This window comes from Diadema setosum, chromosome 17 (assembly GCF_964275005.1).
Source record: "Diadema setosum chromosome 17, eeDiaSeto1, whole genome shotgun sequence".
NCBI lineage: Eukaryota > Metazoa > Echinodermata > Echinoidea > Diadematoida > Diadematidae > Diadema > Diadema setosum.
Genome location: NC_092701.1, coordinates 30,433,529 through 30,440,487, shown reverse-complemented (window position 1 = coordinate 30,440,487; position 6,959 = coordinate 30,433,529).

Below are 6,959 nucleotides of genomic sequence, written 5' to 3'. Positions count from 1 at the left end.
TATGGAAATAATTTTGTGAAAGGGTGACATTATCATTTCACTATTTGCATAATCATACTGCACTTAACTGTTCCATGAAAATTTAGTGAAACTTAAGAATGTGATAACTTACTTTTCATCCGATTTTGATCAAATTGTCATTGCTGTGAGCTCTGAGATTTTACTCTTTGTTTTCAGACTAACTTTCAACTACACTGGAATACCCTTTTAAGAGTTTACACTACAATCTCTGCAAAGTGAATTTATCCTGCTTTACTACGGACCTTAGGGTACATTGAACAACCACTTCCATCACACAGGGCGCCTAGATTTCCATTTTTATACAATTACCACTTCACACTTTTACCGAGTAGCATCCCTGGATGTCTATGCCCAGCAATACGAGTATCGCTTTACCAGTACAAGATGCACCTTGTTAAAGTGGAGCCTAGTTAGTAGTAACCCCGGCGCAGGGCACTAGTATGGTAGCCCTATTACATATCGACCACCCTTCTTGAAACCGACCGCATATACATTGGCGCACAGAGCGCTTCACTGCGCGCAGAGCACATAAAAATGGATTGGCTTTGACCATTGAGGATGGTGTGGGAAAACGCGAAAATTCACTGTTCATTACTGGTTTTAATCAAGGACAAATTTCGAATGAATATTTTCACCGAATCGAAATGTAATGTCTATGGAAGTTTCTAAAAAGCTTCGTACAACACGGTGTTCAATACAACTCGGTTTGCGTGCATTGTCAATGCAAAAACAGCGGTCGATCTCAATAAGGAGCTTTTCCGCAGGGAGCTGAAACGAGGCCACGCAAGTTCGACGCCGATATATTTGCACTGAAACTTCGAATCAAAAAGGGAACAACGGCATTTGATAGTGCTGGATTTTCTCAATCACATAGGTCAAGATTTTTACGTGAATTTCAGTGTTAAATATTCTTATCAAACAAATAAACATTAGGCGGTCGATAAGTAGTAGGTCCAACCATACCTACGTGTTGGGGTCGCTGGTGCGGTCAACTACATAGATCTATAGACGAGATAGTAGAAACTCTATAAAGTCTATTAAAATTATAGACTAGATCTTTATATTTAACACTTCAGAGTGGAACTTCTAAGTTATACCTCTCTACTTCAACCAAGATTACACTCATTAGCCCAGTCCATAATGTAAATAGTAAAATTAGAGAATTAATTAAGTCAGTGACAATCTCACGACAGCAGAGAGTAGTGTAGACCTGTACCCGCTGTAGTAGGACAGGGACCAGGGAGGTGTGAGAGAGATTCTTACCTCATCTCATCTACTGATCTCGACTCTCTACTACACGCATAACCAAAGACGTTTTTTTCACTGGAATCATGCCCACACCTTATGTCTTCAGGCTCTTTCTGTCCCAACTTCTCTAGGTGCGTAGGTTAGGAGATTCTACTCATGTTTACATTCTATAAGTAGAGTGTAACGTTCAGGTCTAGGACCCCTATTCATTGTTTACATCTTCGATCCGACGCGCTCGCATTGTTGTCGTGTCGCCAGCTGGCTAGCTGCAGTAGTGCTACTGCTATGAGTGCTAGATCTAACGTTAGACGTCCCCAACCCAGCCAGCCCACTTTTCAGATCGATCGAATGGTAGGTACGAAAGACGATGAATTAAATACAGTCTGAAAGTACGACTGTATTTAATTATACGGCAGTGGTCATCGCACTTATGAGAGGGTATTGAGTGGAAAGGTTGCTGGAATTTGCCAGAGCAAATCGCCCCACATGAAACCCATTAAAATTTATGTGGGCATTGCACTACACCATGCACAGCTACGTACGTAGTGACAGCATGCAGCAGCAACTATCCTACATTCTACAGCCAACACAAGTAGGTTGCCTACACACGCAAAAACAAAACGCACCCAGCCAGGACGATAAAAAGGACATATCAGTCTCAAACGTCACGATTTGGGCAAATAAAGGCAATCACTGAAAAAATCCGAACAAATCTTTGTTCCTGTGATTTGAGAGTTCTGATTACGATACCTTGAACGGTTGAATGGGTACCAACTCCGTTTCGATCTTCTTAACCGGAGGGCCAAACCCCCAAAAGTCGCTAATCAGGCTGGGCTAGCCGGCGTATATCTGGGGGGGGGGGGGGGGGGGGGGGGGGGCACATTTCGCCCCCTCCCCTTCAGTTCAAAATCAGCACACGCGACGGATTCCGCCCCCCCCCCCCCCCCCCTTCAGATCTCGCCTATGGAACGCGCGATCGCGCCGAAAATCAGCACACGCGACGCCCGCGACGTATTCTATCAAAATGTATGGTTGCTTTCTCCGAAAAATTTTTCTTATATTTTATATCAATTAATTATTGTAATTTATGCATAAAATCAGTTTTGGGCTCTAAATCACTTATTTATGCTCCAATTAAGCTAATTTCTTTTTAAAAATGTTTCTTGTATCATTCTTCTGAGACATAGGATAAAAAAAAAAAAATCTGTATCGAAATTAATTTCTTATGTAAAGATGGAATTTGATTGAAAAATCAGATTTCAACAAATTTGATGTCATGTAAAAAAGAATAAAATTTTCTACAAGTTGATACCATTTCTGTGGGTTATTGTGATAATTGGATTGAGATTTTAAGGAAAAAACACTCATTTTTTGATATTTTTCTGAAAAAAAAAGGAAAATCATGAAAATGCTTGATTCAGCATAAATCAAAGAAAGACTGAAGGGTTACCTTGAAACGTTTCAAGAATTTTGTTTGACATATAATTGATATTTGAAGAAAATTAGGGGTAAGTACCGTTTTCGGTTCAGGAGTAATGTCTCAAACTTGAAAACTCACTATGTAAAAATGGCCACTTTAGTTGTGACAAGACCTTGTTGGTCGTAAAAACAGCCTGCGCGCGCCTAGACTACTACACGCACCACTGCCACTAGCGCTTGTAAGCAGTGCCAGTGGTGCGTGTAGTAGTCTTGACAAACGCAGACTTTTTCTTTGACAAACAAGGGTTTGTGCCTGCAAACTAACTTTTCATACCAAGTGGTAGCTCAGGTGACGCTGATTGCTATTATTTCAAAGTAGATTGTTCTGAAGCAGATGAGATGAAGCAAAAAATATCTTTCAAATAGAGGTAGAAGCTTGAAACAACCTTGCTATAGAAAGTTTAAAACAAAATTTGGATCAATCACTCAAAAAAATTCAAGATTGCAGGCCATCAAAGCTGACATAGTGTATTGCGCCAAAGTAAATGTATCATTTCGATTTTGATACAATTTTGTCTGTTTTGCTGTCTATTCGTATGGTTTTTATATATTCTGAACATTTTAATGCCATTTCAAACCATCCTAGGTTTTTATGGAGACATCTTTCAGAATGCACCATGAATATTTCTCTAAAAAGTTACAAAAAAAATAAAACTAAAAATTTTTATGAAAACCATGCAGAAATTAACATCTTTCCCATATAATCAATATTTGGAGAAAATTAGAGGTCAGTATTGTATTTGGTTCAGGAGTTATGTCTCAAACTTGAAATCCCATTTTACATAATATGTTATTTATACGCATCTGTTCCCAAAGACGTCACAGAGGGTCAAATCCAAGATCATGCTTACTTTTCGAGTTCCACTCTCTCTATAAACAAGACCAAGCATATTAAGCAATGTTCCGTAAGTACACCTCAGTAGATTTGTTGCAAAGTACAGATGCGGTCCAACAGGGCCGCCATTTTATTGAAATTAACATTTCAAACATAAAATTTGATAGAGACATTGGATTGCAACAAATTTGATGTCATATGAAGGAGAGTAACACTGCTTCTCTTTTTTGGGGGGGATCCATATTTTATATTGTTTTGAAAAAAGGAAGAAATGTAAAAATGCATGATTTAGTATTTATCAAAGAAGAACTGAAGAATTATTTTGAAACCTGCGATTGAGATTGAGATTTACTGAGATTGAGACATAATTCATATTTCTGGAATTACAGGCAATATCATACACTGTTGACAAGTTAACATCTAAAACTTGAAAAAAAATATATATTTATGCATTATAAATTTTGCTTACAATGTGTTTACATGGTCACATGTAATACTGTAATGGTCTAGTGACTTGCAAGTAACTGCAAACGAACTTTTCATGCCAAGTGGTAGGTGACGCTGGTCGCTATTATACTGTAGCATTTCATCATAGTAGATTGTTCTGAGGCAGATAAGATTGAACAGAAAGTATTTTCCAAAAAGAGATAGGAGTTTAAGATTTGGCACAAATTTTGCCAATGTGTAATATTTAGCGATAAAAATAGTATCCACACAAAATTCAAGATGACGGTAATTAATCGAGGTTGTCGTTCAAGGCATTATTTACCATTAGTGCACGTAAAACAAAAACCCAGCTTTACTTAATTCCTCAAACTAGTTCTAAACTGTGAGTTAGGGATTAATGTACAAACTTAAATCAGTATAATTAATGCTAGATATTGTTAGATATACTAAATAGATCTGATAAGAATGTTTTTTATGTCAACAGTTACCATGGTTATGGTTTCTTGAAAAGAAATGGTGATATCTCCGTATGTTTTAGGCTTTATTATATTTTTTTTTACATGGTAAATGCTTTGTAATACAACTAACCTGCACATATAAATCGAATGTGATATCTCTCCCAATAATTAGTGTGTTGCGTCAAAGTTATCTCAACTTATAACTTATAATTTGGTATTTTTTTTTATCTTCTTATATTGCTGTCTATTACATGTTTCCGATCCATCCGAACGATATTGTACTAGTGTAAACCATATTGAGGGTTTTTTTTGGGGGGGGTGGGGGGTGGAGCTCATTCCAGTGTTTGGGTAAGGCCCAATCTTTAATAAAAAAGAAATGCTTCTGTATCAAAGATATGCTTTTTTACTTGTATGTTACTCTGCTGTTGTAGAAACGTGAATGATGATGGTATATGTGTAATAATGTCTGATCCGTAGATGTCCTTGAAAGCCCTTCTGATCCGAACCTCCCCCCCAAAAAAAAAAAAAAAAAATCCAACATGGCGGCAATTTCTCAACTTTGCTCTTAAATGTGTTGTGCGAAATTACTTTTCAGTATATTGTTCGAATGAAATTGTCCAAATTGATTATTCGTGCTGTATATTCACATTTACAAATAAGCATGCTGAAACTGTATTTTCCGTTATCAGATTTTTCTTACATTGTTTTTAGGCTGATTTCATGTGGGTTATAGTGTCACAATTGATCTGAACTTCTGCCATTGGTAGATGCTTTCCTATATTAGATATCAGGATCACTCGAGAGTGAAAATGTTCATTTTCATTCATTTTAGAGTGACCTCGGGGATCACTCGAAGAGTGACGAGTGATCCCTAAGGCAGGGCTCGACACTAACGGTGGTCCGGTGGCCCGGGGCCACAAAAAACCCACCAAAATATCAGAAATGAAGAATTTGGTGGCCTGATCGGGCCACCAAAAAAGGTGGGATATTTGCCTTTGGGCCACCAAAAATAAAAGTTAGTGTGGAGCTCTCCCTAAGGTCACTCTAAAATGAGTGAAAATGAACATTTTCACTCAAAAGTCACTCCAATTTCACTCTAAATTCACCGTTTTCTGTTTTTCACTCCTCACATCAAAAGTAAAAACTTCCACTAGATTTGTTTTTGTTTTTTTTTTTCGGAGAGTAGAATATCACTGGTTTAAAAAATGTGTCCATAAAAACTTAAGACGGTTTAAGATAGCACAACAGACAAATTTGTATCAAAAACGAAATAATACATTTAATTTGGCGCAATACACTATGTCAGCTTTGATGGCTGTCATCTTGATTGTTTTTGTTGTTTTTTTTTTTTTTGAGCGGTTGATCTAAATTCTGTCTTAAACTATCTATAACAAGGTTGGTGCCAAGTTTCAAGCTACTACCTCTATTTGAATTTTTTTTTTTGGCTTCATCTCATCTACTTCAGAACAATCTACTTTGAAACAATAGCGATCAGTATCATCTGAGCCACCACTTGGTATGAAAAGTTAGTTTGCAGGCACAAACCCTTGTTTGTCACAGAAAGGTCTGCATTCATCAAGACTAGTACACGCACCACTTAAAGGGAAGGTAAACCCAAAGAGCAATGTGGATTGAGTGAAAGCAGCAACATTAGTAGAACACATCAGTGAAAGTTTGAGAAAAATCGGACAATCGATGCAAAAGTTATGAATTTTTAAAGTTTTGGTGTTGGAACCGCTGGACGAGGAGACTACTAGAGGATATGACGTATGAGTGGACAACAATACAAAGAAAATATAAAGGATATTCAACAAAAATTCACTTTTCTGGAATTATGAAAGAGCAGTGGACCGACTGCTTTCAGAAAGCAGGGGGAATAATTGCTACCCTTAACATATGTCAATATCAAGTTGATGGAATTTGTAATTTTCATGAAAAATGGATTTTTGTAGTATTTTCTTTATATTTTCTTGATATTGTAGTCCACTCATACGTCATAACCTCTAGTAGTCTCCTCATCCAGCGGTTCCAACACCAAAACTTTAAAAATTCATAACTTTTGCATCGCGTTGTCCGATTTTCTTCAAACTTTTACTGATGTGTTCTACTAATGTTGCTGCTTTCACTCAATCCACATTGTTCTTGGGGTTTATCTTCCCTTTAAGCGCCAGTGCCAGTGGTGCGTGTAGTAGTCTTGGCGCGCGCAGACTTTTTTACGACCAACAAGGTCTTGGTCACAACTAAAGTGGCCATTTCTACGTAGTGAGTTTTCAAGTTTGAGACATTATAACTCCTGAACCAAAAATGGCACTGACCCCTCATTTTCTCCAAATATTAATTATATGTCAAACAAAATTCTTAAAACGTTTCAAGATAATCCTTCAGTCTTTCTTTGATTTATACTGAATCAAGCATTTTCATGATTTTCCTTTTTTCAGAAAAATATCAAAAAATGAGTGTTTTTTTCCTTA